General features: G+C 49.4%; 1 protein-coding gene and 1 pseudogene across 1 annotated transcript in view; one reads left to right on the top strand and one right to left on the bottom strand.

The window, feature by feature from the left end:
* Positions 1–18,216, bottom strand: part of LOC138288397 (zinc finger protein 721-like) — a 246,702-nt pseudogene that overhangs the window by 67,760 nt on the left and 160,726 nt on the right.
* LOC138287222 (zinc finger protein 271-like) overlaps positions 1,608–18,216 on the top strand; it is a 60,256-nt gene continuing 43,647 nt past the window's right edge. Inside the window, exon 1 of the mRNA XM_069227578.1 lies at positions 1,608–1,654. The gene's annotated coding sequence lies outside the window, so the exon portion shown is untranslated. The remainder of the gene's footprint in view (positions 1,655–18,216) is intronic.

Raw genomic sequence — 18,216 nt, 5'->3', positions numbered from 1 at the left:
CTTTAGAACCCTTGATTATTAAATAGATTGCTCATGTCAACATGTAGCAGAGGCTAACATTAACATACCTTTCTATCTTTGCAGAGGATGATGCCATACCTCGTGCCCAGCTGTCTGTCCTGGACTTTCCCAAAGATGGCGATGACCACCTGCAAATCATCCACCAAGACACCCTCCAACAACTCCTGGGTGCAATACAGACTCCATCTCCGGTCAAGGGCAGGGTTGGCAGCATCCCAGGATCCCCAAATGATCTGCCCAATTTTTAATAGACACCAGCTGCCAGCCCACACGGAGACCTGGACTCCCAGGACCCACAATTAATCTTCCAAAGGAGCTAGGTAGGGGTCCAGTGGGAGCTGGCAGATCAGGTGAAGGTGGGGATGGAGACCATGGTCGGAACACGAGAGGGAGTCCAAGGATGCCTCATTCCGAATAAGGACAACTTGTCCCCCATAAGAGGTACCTACTCTCCGCTCCATGGCCTCCAGCAATCTCTGGTTGACATCTCTGGTGTCATGAGGCAGAGGCATGAACATATGTCATGCCAAAGTGTCACTAGCGAGATGGCGAAAAAGCTGGGGACAATAAGGAACATCCTGGAGCCCTGGATCTAAGGCTGGACTGCTTCATCGCCAGCTTGGGTGCCTACCACTGGGACGTTGCTGCTTCGCTGCTGTGTTGCAGAACCAGCATGTCATCCTTGCTGCTGTGCTGCCTTACGTGTGCCACCGATGAGCGCTAGGTTCATGTTGTTGCCCCCCTTCCGCCTCGGTGATTGTGGAACAGGACACACCCAGACACATCTGGAGGCGCTTGAAGAGTTTGCCCTGGAAGACATGGAGAGTAGCGGGGTAAAGTCAAAGAGCGGTTCATACAGTGCTTTGTGAGGGAGACACGACTCTAAGAAGGAGAAGTTAGACGGACGCCAGGAGCACAGCGCAAGCAGTAAGACCTGTGCATTCCACAGCGCCCGTGCGCGGCGTCACATTGTCTGCGACACAACATGGCGAGGAAGAATGAGAGTAGGGTGTGTGATGTAAATACACTTCAGTCCTCTACCTCAGTGTTTGGAAGATGCTCATGTGAAGTGAAGCTGTTAATACTTCTCTGCAGCAGCAACCACACACCAGGGAGGGCGGGACAACACAACAGGAAGCAACAGAAATCTCCAAAGCAACAAAACCTGCATTGATGTGCAATTTGGGTGCTCAGTGTGTGCAGTTCACGATGCATAACTTAATTATGGGCAAAGTGTTGGAATGCTGTCTGAGGAACAGGGAAATTAGAAAAACGCAGTCCAGTTTATTTTCAGTTCCCTCCTGGAGGCGGCGGTCCCGTCAGCGGCCACCGGAGGGCGCTCCTCGCCTGCTGATGAAATCCACTGAGCACATTGTATGAAAGGGAGAAGGGTTTCCTCTTCCGGGTCAGCGGCGGCAGAGACAGCACCAGCAGCGGATGTGACATCACTTCCGGCCTCTCCCTCTGTGTCCAGCCTGCTGCAGAGGAGTAAGGACCCCTGTCTGTCTGTGCAGTTATCTTCATCTTCAGACCCTCACAGACCCCCCCTGGACCCCAAATCTGCACCTGCCCCCCCCCCCATCCCCCAGGAGGAGGAGAGAGCCTGGAAATGTCTGCACAGGTTTCTGCTCAGGTAGGAGATTGTCAGCACCTTCTGCTGTGTTTGTAGAAATAGACTGAATAATCCTGGAGGAAATCTCTGCCAGGAGCCGGGCTGAGCTGGGCTCTTCTATCCGGGGACCTCTGGGGGGCTTTCCTTCCCACCCTGGGGGTGTTTGTGGTCATAATTTGTGTTAAAGAGGTGATCTGTGCACTGCATCTTACTGCACTGAGGGGTCTGTGCACTGCACTGAATCTTACTGCACTGAGGCATCTGTGCACACTGCACTGCAACTTACTGCACTGTGAGAAATCTGTGCACTGCGTCTTACTGCACTGTGAGGAATCTGTGCACTGCACTGTATCTTAATACACTGTGGGGAATCTGTGCACTGTACTTCATCTTACTGCACTGTGAGAAATCTCTGCCAGGAGCCGGGCTGAGCTGGGCTCTTCTATCCGGGGACCTCTGGGGGGCTTTCCTTCCGGCCCTGGGGGTGTTTGTGTCATCATTTGTGTTAAAGAGGGGATCTGTGCACTGCACTGCATCTTACTGCACTGAGGGGTCTGTGCACTGCATCTTACTGCACTGTGAGGACTCTCTGCCAGGAGCCGGGCTGAGCTGGGCTCTTCTATCCGGGGGCCTCTGGGGGGCTTTCCTTCCGGCCCTGGGGGTGTTTGTGCCCATCATTGGTGTTAAAGAGGGGATCTGTGCACTGCATCTTACTGTACTGTGAGGAATCTGTGCACTGCATCTTACTGTACTGTGAGGAATCTGTGCACTGCATCTTACTGTACTGTGAGGAATCTGTGCACTGCATCTTACTGCACTGAGGGATCTGTGCACTGCATCTTACTGCACTGTGAGGAATCTGTGCACTGCATCTTACTGCACTGTGAGAAATCTCTGCCAGGAGCCGGGCTGAGCTGGGCTCTTCTATCCGGGGGCCTCTGGGGGGCTTTCCTTCCGGCCCTGGGGGTGTTTGTGGTCATCATTTGTGTTAAAGAGGGGATCTGTGCACTGCATCTTACTGCACTGTGAGAGATCTGTGCACTGCATCTTACTGCACTGAGGGATCTGTGCACTGCATCTTACTGCACTGTGAGGAATCTGTGCACTGCATCTTACTGCACTGACGGATCTGTGCACACTGCACTGCATCTTACTGCACTGCGAGGAATCTGTACACACTGCACTGCATCTTACTGCACTGAGGGATCTGTGCACTGCATCTTACTGCACTGTGAGAAATCTGTACACACTGCACTGCATCTTACTGCACTGTGAGGAATCTCTGCCAGGAGCCGGGCTCTTCTATCCGGGGACCTCTGGGGGGCTTTCCTTCCCGCCCTGGGGGTGTTTGTGGTCATCTTTTGTGTTAAAGAGGGGATCTGTGCACTGCACTGCATCTTACTGCACTGTGAGGAATCTGTGCACTGCATCTTACTGCACTGACGGATCTGTGCACACTGCACTGCATCTTACTGCACTGCGAGGAATCTGTACACACTGCACTGCATCTTACTGCACTGCGAGGAATCTGTACACACTGCACTGCATCTTACTGCACTGAGGGATCTGTGCACTGCATCTTACTGCACTGTGAGAAATCTGTACACACTGCACTGCATCTTACTGCACTGTGAGGAATCTGTGCGCTGCACTGCATCTTACTGCACTGTGAGGAATCTGTGCACTGCATATCACTGCACTGTGATGAATCTATGCACTTCACTGCATCTTACTGCACTGAGGGGTCTGTGCACTGTATCTTACTGCACTGTGAGGGATCTGTGCACACTGCACTGCATCTTACTGCACTGTGAGGAATCTCTGCCAGGAGCCGGGCTGAGCTGGGCTCTTCTATCCGAGGACCTCTGGGGGGCTTTCCTTCCGGGACTGGGGGTGTTTGTGGTCATCATTTGTGTTAAAGAGGGGATCTGTGCACTGCACTGCATCTTACTGCACTGAGGGATCTGTGCACTGCATCTTACTGCACTGTGAGGAATCTGTGCACACTGCACTGCATCTTACTGCACTGTGAGAAATCTCTGCCAGGAGCCGGGCTGAGCTGGGCTCTTCTATCCTGGGACCTCTGGGGGGCTTTCCTTCCCGCCCCGGGGGTGTTTGTGGTCATCATTTGTGTTAAAGAGGGGATCTGTGCACTGCACTGCATCTTACTGCACTGAGGGATCTGTTCACTGCATCCTACTGCACTGTGAGGAATCTGTGCACACTGCACTGCATCTTGCTGCACTGTGAGAAATCTCTGCCAGGAGCCGGGCTGAGCTGGGCTCTTCTATCCGGGGACCTCTGGGGGCTTTCCTTACGGCCCTGGGGGTGTTTGTGGTCATCATTTGTGTTACAGAGGGGGTCTGTGCACTGCACTGCATCTTACTGCACTGTGAGGAATCTGTGCACTGCATCTTACTGCACTGAGGGATCTGTGCACTGCACTGCATCTAACTGCACTGTGAGGAAATCTCTGCCAGGAGCCGGGCTGAGCTGGGCTCTTCTATCCGGGGACCTCTGGGGGGCTTTGCTTCCGGTCCTGGGGGTGTTTGTGGACATCATTTGTGTTAAAGAGGGGATCTGTGCACATGGCACTGCACCTTACTGCACTGAGGGATCTGTGCACTGCATCTTACTGCACTGTGAGGAATCTGTGCACACTGCACTGCATCTTACTGCACTGTGAGAAATCTCTGCCAGGAGCCGGGCTGAGCTGGGCTCTTCTATCCTGGGACCTCTGGGGGGCTTTCCTTCCCGCCCCGGGGGTGTTTGTGGTCATCATTTGTGTTAAAGAGGGGATCTGTGCACTGCACTGCATCTTACTGCACTGAGGGATCTGTTCACTGCATCCTACTGCACTGTGAGGAATCTGTGCACTGCACTGCATCTTACTGCACTGTGAGGAAATCTCTGCCAGGAGCCGGGCTGAGCTGGGCTCTTCTATCCGGGGACCTCTGGGGGGCTTTCCTTCCGGGCCTGGGGGTGTTTGTGGTCATCATTTGTGTTAAAGAGGGATCTGTGCACTGCACTGCATCTTACTACACTGAGGGATCTGTGTACACTGCACTACATCTTACTGCACCGAGGACTCAGTGCACGCTGCACTGCATCTTACTGCACTGTGAGGAATCTGTGCACTGCATCTTACTGCACTGTGAGGAATCTCTGCCAGGAGCCGGGCTGAGCTGGGCTCTTCTATCCGGGGACCTCTGGGGGGCTTTCCTTCCGGCCCTGGGGGTGTTTGTGATCATCATTTGTGTTAAAGAGGTGATCTGTGCACTGCACTGCACCTTACTGCACTGTGAGGAATCTCTGCCAGGAGCCGGGCTGAGCTGGGCTCTTCTATCCGGGGGCCTCTGGGGGGCTTTCCTTCCGCCCTGGGGGTGTTTGTGGTCATCATTTGTGTTAAGGAGGTGATCTGTGAACTGCACTGCATCTTACTGCACTGAGGGATCTGTGCACTGCACTGCACCTTACTGCACTGTGAGGAATCTGTGCACTGCATCTTACTGCACTGTGAGAAATCTCTGCCAGTAGCCGGGCTGAGCTGGGCTCTTCTATCCTGGGACCTCTGGGGGGCTTTCCTTCCGGCCCTGGGGGTGTTTGTGGTCATCATTTGTGTACAAGAGGGGATCTGTGCACATTGCACTGCACCTTACTGCACTGAGGGATCTGTGCACTGCATCTTACTGCACTGAGGAATCTCTGCCAGGAGCCGGGCTGAGCTGGGCTCTTCTATCCGGGGACCTCTGGGGGCTTATCTTCCAGGCCTGGGGGTGTTTGTGTCATCATTTGTGTTAAAGAGGGGATCTGTGCACTGCACTGCACTGCATCTTACTGCACTATGAAGAATCTGTGCACTGCATCTTACTGCACTGAGAGGAATCTCTGCCAGGAGCCGGGCTGAGCTGGGCTCTTCTATCCAGGGACCTCTGGGGGGGCTTTCCTTCGGTCCTGGGGGTGTCTGTGGTCATCATTTGTGTTAAAGGGGTGATCTGTGCACTGCATCTTACTGCACTGTGAGGAATATGTGAACTGCTCTGCATCTTACTGCACTGAGAGGAATCTCTACCAGGAACCTGGCTGAGCTGGGCTCTTGTATCTGGGGACCTCTGGGGGCTTTCCTTCCGGCCCTGGGGGTGTCTGCGGTCATCATTTGTGTTAAAGAGGGGATCTGTGCACTGCATCTTACTGCACCGAGGGCCTGTGCACTGCACTGCATCTTACTGCACTGTGCGGAATCTGTACACTGCATCTTACTGCACTGTGAGGAATCTGTGCACTGCATCTTACTGCACTGTGAGGAATCTGTGCACTGCATCTTACTGCACTGTGAGGAATCTGTACACGCTGCACTGCATCTTACTGTACTATGAGGAATCTGTGCACTGCATTGGGCTCTTCTATCCGGGGACCTCTGGGGGCTTTCCTTCCGGCCCTGGGGGTGTTTGTGCCCATCATTTGTGTTAAAGAGGGGATCTGTGCACTGCATCTTACTGCACTGAGGGATCTGTGCACTGCACCTTACTGCAATATGAGGAATCTGTGCACTGCATCTTACTACACTGTGACAAAATCTCTGCCAGGAGCCGGGCTGAGCTGGGCTCTTCTATCCGGGGACCTCTGGGGGCTTTCCTTCCGGGCCTGGGGGTGTTTGTGTCATCATTTGTGTTAAAGAGGAGATCTGTGCACTGCACTGCATCTTACTGCACTGTGAGGAATCTGTGCACTGCACTGCATCTTACTGCACTGAGGAATCTGTGCACTGCATCTTACTGCACTGTGAGGAATCTGTGCACTGCATCTTACTGCACTGCATCTTACTGCACCGAGGGCCTGTGCACTGCATCTTACTGCACTGTGAGGAATCTGTGCACTGCATCTTACTGCACTGTGAGGAAATCTCTGCCAGGAGCCGGGCTGAGCTGGGCTCTTCTATCCGGGGACCTCTGGGGGCTTTCCTTCCGGCCCTGGGGTGTTTGTGGTCATCATTTGTGTTAAAGAGGGGATCTGTGCACTTCACTGCATCTTACTGCACTGAGGGATCTGTGCACTGCACCTTACTGCAATATGAGAAATCTGTGCACTGCATCTTACTACACTGTGAGAAATCTCTGCCAGGAGCCGGGCTGAGCTGGGCTCTTCTATCCGGGGACCTCTGGGGGGCTTTCCTTCCGGGCGTAGGGGTGTTTGTGGTCATCATTTGTGTTAAAGAGGGGATCTGTGCACTGCACTGCATCTTACTGCACTGTGAGGAATCTGTGCACTGCATCCTACTGCACTGTGAGGAATCTGTGCACACTGCACTGCATCTTACTGCACTGTGAGAAATCTCTGCCAGGAGCCGGGCTGAGCTGGGCTCTTCTATCCGGGGACCTCTGGGGGGCTTTCCTTCCAGCCCCGGGGGTGTTTGTGGTCATCATTTGTGTTAAAGAGGAGATCTGAGCACTGCACTGCATCTTACTGCACTGAGGGATCTGTGCACTGCATCTTACTGCACTGTGAGGAAATCTCTGCCAGGAGCCGGGCTGAGCTGGGCTCTTCTATCCGGGGACCTCTGGGGGGGCTCTCCTTCCGGGCCTGGGGGTGTTTGTGGTCATCATTTGTGTTAAAGAGGGGATCTGTGCCCTGCACTGCATCTTACTGCACTGAGGAATCTGTGCTCTGCATCTCACTGCACTGTGAGGAATCTGTGCACTGCATCTTACTGCACTGTGAGGAGTCTGTGCACTTCACTGCATCTTACTGCGCTGCAAGGAATCTGTGCACTGCATCTTACTGCACTGTGAGGAGTCTGTGCACTGCATCTTACTGCACTGTGACCAATCTGTGCACTGCACTGAATCTTACTGCACTGAGAGACCTGTGCACTGTATCTAACTGCACTGTGAGGAATCTGTGCACTGCACTGCATCTTACTGCACTGTGAGGAATCTATGCACTGCATCTTACTTCACTGAGGGATCTGTACACTGCATCTTACTGCACTGAGGGATCTGTGCACTGCACTGCATCTTACTGCACTGAGAGGAATCTCTGCCAGGAGCCGGGCTGAGCTGGGCTCTTCTATCCGTGGACCTCGGGGGCTTTCCTTCCGGCCCTGGGGGTGTTTGTGCTCATCATTTGTGTCAGAGAGGGGGTCTGTGCACTGCATCTCACTGCACTGTGAGAAATGTGCACTGCATCTTACTGCACTGTGAGGAATCTGTGCACACTGCACTGCATCTTACTGCACTGTGAGAAATCTCTGCCAGGAGCCGGGCTGAGCTGGGCTCTTCTGTCCGGGGACCTCTGGGGGGCTTTCCTTCCGGCCCTGGGGGTGTTTGTGGGCATCATTTGTGTTAAAGAGGGGATCTGTGCACTGCACTGCATCTTACTGCACTGAGGAATCTGTGCACTGCATCTTACTACACTGTGAGAAATCTCTGCCAGGAGCCGGGCTGAGCTGGACTCTTCTATCCGAGGACCTCTGGGGGGGCTTTCCTGCCAGCCCCGGGGGTGTTTGTGGTCATCATTTGTGTCAGAGAGGGGATCTGTGCACTGCACTGCATCTTGCTGCACTGATGAATCTGTACACATTGCACTGCATCTTACTGCACTGTGAGGAATCTGTACACATTGCGCTGCATCTTACTGCACTGTGAGGAATCTGTGCACTGCATCTTACTGCACTGTGAGGAAATCTGAGCCAGGCTGAGCTGGGCTCTTCTATCTGGGGACCTCTAGGGGGCTTTTCTTCCCGCCCTGGGGGTGTTTGTGGTCATCATTTGTGTTAAAGAGGAGATCTGAGCACTGCACTGCATCTTACTGCACTGTGAGGAATCTGTGTACTGCACTGCATCTTACTGCACTGTGAGGATTCTGTGCATTGCACTGCTTCTTACTTCACTGTGAGGGATCTATAGACTGCGTCTTACTGCACTGTGAGGAATCTGTGCACTGCATTGCATCTTAGTGCGCTGTGAGAAATCTGTACTCTGCATATTACTGCACTGCGAGGAATCTGTGCGCACTGCATCTTACTGCACTGTGAGGAATCTATGCACTGCATCTTATTGCACTGAGGAATCTGTGCACTGCACTGCATCTTACTGCACTGAGTGACCTGTGCACTGCATCTAACTGCACTGTGAGGAATCTGTGCACTGCATCTTACTGCACTGAGGGGTCTGTGCACTGCATCTTACTGCACTGTGACCAATCTGTGCACTGCACTGCATCTTACTTCACTGTGAGGAAACTGTGCACTGCATCTTACTGCACTGAGAAATCTGTGCACTGCACTGCATCTTACTGCACTATGAGGAATCTCTGGCTGGAGCCAGGCTGAGCTGGGCTCTTTTATCCGGGGACCTCTGGGGGGCTTTCCTTCCGCCCCTGGGGGTGTTTGTAGTCACCATTTGTGTTAAAGAGGGGATCTGTGCACTGCACTGTATCTTACTGCACTGTGAAGATTCTGTACACTGCATCCTACTGCACTGTGAGGAATCTGTGCACACTGCACTGCATCTTACTGCACTGTGAGAAATCTCTGCCAGGAGCCAGGCTGAGCTGGGCTGTTCTATCCGTGGACCTCTGGGGGACTTTCCTTCCGGCCCTGGGGGTGCTTGTGGTCATCATTTGTGTTAAAGAGGGGATCTGTGCACTGCACTGCATCTTACTGCACTGTGAGGAGTCTGTGCACTGCACCTTACTGAACTGTGAGTAATGTGTACACTGCATCTTATTGCACTGGGAGGAATCTGTGCACTGCACTGCATCTTACTGCACTTAGGAATCTGTGCACTGCATCTTACTGCACTCTGAGGAATGTGTCCACACTGCACTGCATCTTACTACACTGTGAGGAATCTGTGCACTGCACTGCATCTTGCTGCTCTGTGAGAAAGCTGTACGCTGCATCTTACTGCACTGTGAGGGGTCTGTGCACTTCACTGCATCCTACTGCACTGTGAGGAATCTGTGAACTGCACTGTATCTTACTGCTCTATGAGGAATCTGTTCACCTGGTGGCATTGGCCTTGCCACACTGGCTGTTTGTCCCCTTACAATGGATAAGTACAGGCAGTCAGTTTCAATAAATGGTGTTGAGGCCCAGGCCTACAGGGACACAGGTGCCAGTATCTGAAAACTTGATGTCACCTGCACAACATCTCCTTGGAGAGAAGTACCAGGTTACTGATGTCAATACCTCCACTCAGTCTCCCCCCTTAGCTGTAGTTCAACTTAGTTGCGGTGTAGTTACTGGCCCTAAGCAGGTGGTGGTATCACCTACCTTACCTGTAGATTGTCTCTTAGGGAATTACCTAAAGGCCTCAGGTTGGGCTGAGGTAGAGTTTAGTACCCATGCATCCATGCTGGGTATCCCTGAGGAACTGCTTCCTCTAATTTCTGGTGAAATGAAAAAGCAAAGGAGAGAAAAAGGCCTGAAATCTCAGGATCCTTCTCCAACAACAGGTAAAAAGGGCATGAAAGTATCCCCTTCCGACCCTGCCATTAAGGATAACATTCCTGTGTAGGGAGAGACCTCTCCTGGGGTGGAACCTGTAACAAGGGAACCATCAGCTACTACAGCTGTACTCCCGGAGGTGAAAGTACCTCTCTGTGGGATAAATAATCCTGATGTGAAAAATTGCACCAGTTTAGTTAACACAGATCGTCCCTCCAACCCTACCAGAGAAACTAAAGTGCAGAAACCCTGCACTGCCTCACAACACTTAGGACAGCATCCCTGCCCTAGTGTGGAGCTCATAGGACAGCATCCCTGCCCTGCTCCAACTCAAGAGAAACAGCAACCCTGTTCCCTCTTAGAGCCATATGGACAAACTTTTTGCCCAGCAATGGCTTTACTGAGACAGCATCCCTGTCTGGCATTCTCATCACTTGAAATAGGCCCAGTGGACCAATTCCACTCCTCTAAACTAAAACATACTAAAAGGAACTCTGAGAATATAACTTGACATTGTTGGCTAGCTAAAAAAACTCCAAACAGGGTGGTTCACATCTCCACAGGGAAGTAACCATATAGTGGATGATAAAGGGAGTAACCAATCTATTGCAGAGCTACTCTCCACTTATCACCACTTAGACAATAAAGACTCAACTCGTCAATGTTAGCCTTATTGTCCTTCGTTTGGGGGGGGGTTGTGTGAGAAGGTAGCCTCTTTCTAGCCTTGTTACCCCCACCTTTGGCCTGTTTGTGAGTATATGTCAGGGTGTTTTTACTGTCTCACTGGGACCCTGCTAGCCAGGACCCCAGTGCTCATAAGTTTGTGGCCTATATGTATGTGTTCCCTGTGTGGTGCCTAACTGTCTCACTGAGGCTCTGCTAATCAGAACCTCAGTGCTTATGCTCTATCTGCCTTTAAAATTGTCACTGCAAGCTAGTGACCATTTTCACCAATTCTATTTGGCACACTGGAACACTCTTATAATCCCCTAGTATATGGTACCTAGGTACCCAGGGTATTGGGGTTCCAGGATATCCCTATGGGCTGCAGCATTTCTTTTGCCACCCATAGGGAGCGCAGACAATTCTTACACAGACCTGCCACTGCAGCCTGAGTGAAATAACGTCCACGTTATTTCATAGCCATTTTACACTGCACTTAAGTAACTTATAAGTCACCTATATGTCAAACCCTCACTTGGTGAAGGTTAGGAGTAAAGTTACTAAGTGTGAGGGCACCCTGGCACTAGCCAAGGTACCCCCACATTGTTCAGGGCAAATTTTCCCGGACTTTGTGAGTGCGGGGACACCATTACACATGTGCACTACATATAGGTCAGTACATATATGTAGTTTCACAATGGTAACTCCGAACATGGCCATGTAACATGTCTGAGATCATGGAATTGTCCCCCCATGCCAAATCTGGTATTGGGGTGCCAATCCCATGCATTCCCGGGGCTCCAGCATGGACCCCGGGTACTGCTAAACTAGCTCTCAGAGTTTTCACTGGAGCTACTGATGCCGCCAACCCACAGACAGGCTTCTGCCCTCCTGGGGTCTGGGCAGCCCAGTCCCAGGAAGGCAGAACACAGAATTTCCTCTGAGAGAGGGTGTTACACCCTCTCCCTTTGGAAATAGGTGTTAAGGTCTAGGGAGGAATAGCCTCCTCCAGCCTCTGGAAATGCTTTGAAGGGCACAGATGGTGCCCTCCTTGCATAAGCCTGTCTACACCGGTTCAGGGATCCCCCAGCACCTGCTCTTGCGCGAAACTGGGTAAAGGAAAGGGGAGTGACCACTCCCCTGTCCATCACCCCCCCATGGGTGGTGCCCAGAGCACCTCCAGTGTGTCCCAGACCTCTGCCATCTTGAATGCAGAGGTGTGAGGGCACAATGGAGGCCTCTGAGTGGCCAGTGCCAGCAGGTGACGTCAGAGACCCCTCCTAATAGGTGCTTACCTGACTAGGTGGCCAATCTTCCTCTGAGGGCTATTTAGGGTCTCTCCTGTGGGCTTCTCCTCAGATAACGAATGCAAGAGCTCACCAGAGTTCCTCAGCATCTCTCTCTTTGACTTCTGCCAAGGATCGACTGCTGACTGCTCCAGGATGCCTGCAGAACTGCAACAAAGTAGCAAGAAGACTACCAGGGACATTGTAGTGCCTAATCCTGCAGGCTTTCTCAACTGTTTCCTGGTGGTGCATGCTCTGGGGGCTGTCTGCCTTCACCCTGCACTGGAAGACAAGAAAAAATCTCCAGTGGGTCGACTGAATCTTCCCCCTGCTAAGGCAGGCACCAAACTTCTGCTTCACCGGTATCTGGGTCCCCTCTCATCGGGACAAGAGTGGTCCCTGTAAAACAGGAGCTGGATCCAAGTGACCCCGACAGTCCAGTGGTCCATCTGTCCAAATTTGGTGGAGGTCAGTCCTTGCCTCCCCATGCCAGACACTAATCCTGTGTACTGCATGAACTGCAGCTGCTAGGGCTTCTGTGCACTTTTGCAAGGAATCCTCTTTGCACAGCACAGCCCAGGTCCCCAGCACTCCGACCTGCATTGCTCAACTCGCTGAGTTGAACACCGGCTTCGTGGACCCTCTTTTGTGGTGTTGAGACAACCGCCGTGCTCAGTTTTCTTGAACCCGTGTTCAACTACTTCTGCGGGTGCTGCCTGCTTCTGCGTGGGCTCTCTGTGTTGCTGAGCGCCCCCTCTGTCTCCTCCCCCGAGGGCGACCTCCTGGTCCTTCCTGGGCCCGGGCAGCACCCATTTTCTTCAACCGTGACCTTTGCAGCTAGCAAGGCTTGTTTGCGGTCTTTCTGCGTTGAAACAACTCTGCATCCTCCAGCACGCCGTGGGACATCTTCTTTGCAAAGAAGAAGTTCCTGGCATCTTCCGTAAGACCACTGCCTGCTCTGAAAAAATGTTTACAGTGACATTCACAATGGGGAAGGGGTCCCTATGGACCCCTTCCCTTTTGCGAAAGTGTTAGCACCCATTTGAAATGGGTGCAAACTGCGATTGGTTTGCGCCCGCGTTCGCAGAACAATCCTACAATGCACTGCGAGTCGCAGTTAGGAAGGGAACACCCCTTCCTAATTGCGAGTCGCAAACCCGTTTTGCGATTCGGTAACCAGGCTACCGAATCACAAAACTGGGTTTGTGCATCGCAATGTGCTTTTTGCACGTCGCACACAGCGAAAGTCGACGTTTGCGACATGCAAAAAGCTGCCTACATGTGGGTCTTGGCCCCTAATTAGGTCTGGTGTTAACAAATACATTTTGTTAACATTAAACTTCTATTTCTCTCTCTTTCGGCTGGCTTTGCTGTGAGTAATTGCATTCTGCCCTTCCACAAGGAGTAGTTTTGTTCAGTGTCAGGAACTACAGTGGCAATCAGTGACGTAACGAAACTGGAGGGTGCCCCTTTGCAAAGAACATGGAGGAGCCCCCTATCCAGACTCACTCAGGGCAGGTGCTGTGCTGAAGGGGCCCCCTGGAGGGCTGCTGCGGGGCCTTTGTTATGCCACTGGTGGCAACGTGTGCTTTTAGAGTTCAAAAACGTTTTGGGGGGGTTTTGCAAGTGTTTGTTACAATGTTGAGGGCCTGGTAGCTCCCACAACAATAAAGTGTTACAAAAGCCATGTCAAAACAAGACACGCATTGATGAAACTAAAAGACTTATAAAACTATGTCAGATCAGTTGGCTTTGTCAGTGTTTGTTTATTTTCATGCTTCCCATAATCGTGTTGAAAATGGTTACACTGATTTTCCATTAGAAATATTTTTAGGAAATACTAGCATGCATCAAAACATTTTACTAAATGACACTTCATTTGCATCTAATCAGAGAGCATTCTGGGAGCATTATACTTAGCCTCATAGCCTAAACCTTTCAAACATGTGTATACACGTTTTTTTTTTTTTTTGTACTGGAACTAACGTCAGTAGTGAAGTGTGACCTTAAAACATTTATTTACAGCACTCACCCTAATAATGAAGGTTTTCAAATAATGAACCATAAATAAAAGTTCGAACAGCATTGTCTTTTGGAAACACATTACCTCAACTGCAGAGAGTTCCACTCTCTGTAAACAGGCAGCCAAAGGGTTTGTGCTGCAGAGGGTTGGGCCTACTTGTCCCAAGGACAAAGTAAACATAAAAACTTGTTGCCCTTGACCCCAAACAAGATGTCCCGGGCGTCCACATAAGAGTGAACCTGTGCACAAAGTACCGTTGTTTACTCGATTATGAGGAGTGTTTACAAAAGAGTGAATATGTGCACAAAGCACTGTTGTTTGCTTGATTGTGAGGAGTGTTTACAAAAGAGTGAATATGTGCACAAAGCACTGTTGTTTGCTTGATTGTGAGGAGTGTTTACAAAAGAGTGAATCTGTGCACATAGCACTGTTGTTTACTTCATTATGAGGGATGTTTATAAACAAGTAAATCTGTGCACAAAGCGCTGTTGTTACTTCATTATGAGGGGTGTTTACAAAAGGGTAGATCTGTGCACACTGCTCTTTATTTTCTTACACTATTTGTGCTGTTTACAAAAGAGTAAATCTGTGCCTTCTGCTCTTTGTTTTCTTACACTATTTGTGGTGTTTTCTAAAGTGTGCATCTGTACATTCTGCACAGTTATGAAGGATGTTTGTAAACGACTAATTCTGTGCTCTTCCGTTTGGGTAAGGGTACCTACAGATTTGTAAAGTGCACTGATAGATTTATTCTGATATCCAGTCTTTCTGTTACATGGCCTGTACTTCCACATTACCAACATCAAAAGAAGATTTTTCCCATTTTTCTTCAATATTTTACTTTGAGGCTGCTGATTTCTAGAAAAACACAAAGTAGAGCTGTTGATTATAATCCTACAGAAAGTTTTTGAAGACACCCGGTGCTAAACTCTACTTTTTCTAACTCAATGAGAACCTCAATAAACTTGTGAACATGTGAGGGCGGAGAAACTGGATTTTTCTCCACTTAAAGTTCAGCCCCTGTGCATGTCGCCTGCTTCTGATTGAAACCCTTGGTGTCTTTCCTGATATACTCCCCTGTTGTTTACTAGATGTCCATCATGGGATGTTGAATACACATCCGGCCTCCTGTGACCCTGCCTCCACTTCCATGAAGAAAGCCTGGCAGAGACAAATCTAAAACATTCTCTGTTATAGTTGGCTGACTCCTCCAAATTCCATAAAAGGCTTCATTGCTGAATAAGACTGATTGGAAGGCTCTCTGGTTGAACTTATCGTAGATCCCACCTGTTGTCCTGGGTGAAGGAGGGTGTGGCAGGCATAGTTTTCACAGAACTGCTCTGATGGGCGATTTCAGTGCTGGGAATCCGAAGAATCCATTTGGCCCCTTATCAGTGGAGGTTCTTTGACCTGTTTATGATATATCTACCTAGCAGACTAGTGCTGTGTGACTCATTAGGTGTGTCACCTGAGAGTACATAAGCCTTTCAGCCTAGTTTAGCAGAAACCTTGTTGGCCAAAACTATGGAAAGGTACCAAGATATAGGGCCCGATTTACAAAGGTAAAGTTAGAGCAGAAGTCTTACTTAGACCAAAAGTCTAACTCTGCTACTTTCATTATTCACAAAGGTAAGTTACTACTAGTAACTTTAGCACTAGTAATTTTACTAGTAGTAACTTTACTGCTATCAAGAGGGGTATTCGATGTACAACTACAAGGCACTATAATGCCTTGATAATAAGCTGATCCAAGATAACTTTCATGTTTTGCTTCTGGCTTTAGAGGATATTGAGCCTGTTTTGGGGGCTCAGCAATGGCATATAGAATAGATTCTTTATCCACCTCTACTTGGTTTCTATATATCCCTGGAGCTTGATTTGAAGCTCACACTTGCATACTTTACCCTGAGGTCCTCAGGTTTGTAGGAGGAAAATGCTAATACTTTTTCCTTCTCTCCTGAGGGTGCATTCCTTCTAAAGATGGAGGACAGTGATCCTCTGCAAGAATGATGTTGTAGGCATCTGATAAATGTGTGCTTTAAATCTGTGTGGTATATCCCCTCAATTCGTATTTTTACAATCAAAACCCTGTCTGGAGAATGTGCATGTCCGTCTGGAGCAAACCTCTACGTAGTCTTCAGTCTGATTCACCAACAGATGTTTTCGAAGAGTCTGGTGCACTATTTTCACTCAGTTTGACTGTCCACTAACCTTGTCACCTAAGTCCTGTTCTGCAGAAGTATTCAAAGTTTGTATGTCATTTTTTAGTTAAGCAAGTAATTTTCTTACTTTTTAGGTTAAAACCTGCCCCAGGAATGCTTTCCACCTGTTGCTTACCATTGACTTTATGCTTTGAGGCTCACATTTTTTGGTTTTCTATTTGCTGGTTTTATTTGCTTTAGGCTGTCCAGCTTGAATTTGTTCCTCCTGTTGCCCAAACATTGTTGCTGTATTCTTCCACAAACTCGCTTTCTTTAAACTGGCCTTTAAATCCTGTTCTTATCTTGTCACATTTGCTGTGCATTCAGAGGCAGAGGTCAACTGTTAGGCTCTCTCTTCCAGGGAACATAGTGTTTATTTTTATTTTTATGACTGCTGAGTATCCATGCAAGAGATGAGGTTATTGGATGTTTTTTTCCGGGCACACAATAAAGAAAAATATGCTGATGTTGCAGTACATTTCAGAATTAGTACAAATGAAGCACTTTTTTTGTAATTATGAAGCGTAGTGGAAACAAATATTTGAATACAATTAAAACACATCAATACACTAGGTGATTACATTTGCATACATTATGATTTGTGTGGAGTAAAACCGAATTTCTATGCAAATGTAATGGTCATTTCAATTGAAAATGTGTTGTCTGTAATGGCAATGTGCTATAAAACTATGCATGTTCCATATTACTCCACTTCACTCTATGTCCTTCCACTCTATGTAACGTCACTCCATTCTATGCCATTCCACTCTACGACATGCCACTCCACTTTACGCCTCTCTGCTCTAAGTCACTCTCCGATATACCACGCCACTCAACTCCACGTCATTCTAACCTACGTCATTCACTCCACAACACCACTTCATCCTACCCCACTCCACTCCAATGCACCCACCCACCTCACTCCACTTCTGCCCAGCTCCACTCCACCCAATCTACCCCGCTCCTCTCTACTCTACCTCACCCCAGTTTACCCACCCCACTCCACCCCAGGCTAATCTATACCACTACAATCTATCACACTCCGCTCCACTATAATCCAGTCTACCACACTCTACTCTATTCCACTTCAAACTACCCCACTCCACTGCAATCTATCACACTCCACTCCACTATATTCCAATCTACAACACTGTACTCTATTCCTATTCAATCTACCCCACTCCACTGCAGTCCATCACACTCCGCTCCACTATAATCCAATCTACAACACTGTACTCTATTCCTATTCAATGTACCCCACTCCACTGCAGTCTATTCCACTCCACTCCACTATAATCCAATCTACCACACTCTACTCTATTCCACTTCAATCTACCCCACTCCACTGCAATCTATTCCACTCCGCTCCACTATAATCCAATCTACCACACTCTACTCTATTCCACTTCAAACTACCCCACTCCACTGCAATCTATCACACTCCACTCCACTATAATCCAATCTACAACACTGTACTCTATTCCACTTCAAACTACCCCACTCCACTGCAGTCTATCACACTCCGCTCCACTATAATCCAATCTACCACACTGTACTCTATTCCTATTCAATGTACCCCACTCCACTGCAATCTATCACACTCCGCTCCACTATAATCCAATCTACAACACTGTACTCTATTCCTATTAAAACTACCCCACTCCACTGCAGTCTATTCCACTCCACTCCACTATAATCCAATCTACCACACTCTTCTCTATTCCACTTCAATCTACCCCACTCCACTGCAATCTATTCCACTCCGCTCCACTATAATCCAATCTACCACACTCTACTCTATTCCACTTCAAACTACCCCACTCCACTGCAATCTATCACACTCCACTCCACTATAATCCAATCTACAACACTGTACTCTATTCCACTTCAAACTACCCCACTCCACTGCAGTCTATCACACTCCGCTCCACTATAATCCAATCTACCACACTGTACTCTAT

This window comes from Pleurodeles waltl, chromosome 4_1 (assembly GCF_031143425.1).
Source record: "Pleurodeles waltl isolate 20211129_DDA chromosome 4_1, aPleWal1.hap1.20221129, whole genome shotgun sequence".
NCBI lineage: Eukaryota > Metazoa > Chordata > Amphibia > Caudata > Salamandridae > Pleurodeles > Pleurodeles waltl.
This window is presented reverse-complemented; position numbering and strand designations above follow the sequence as displayed.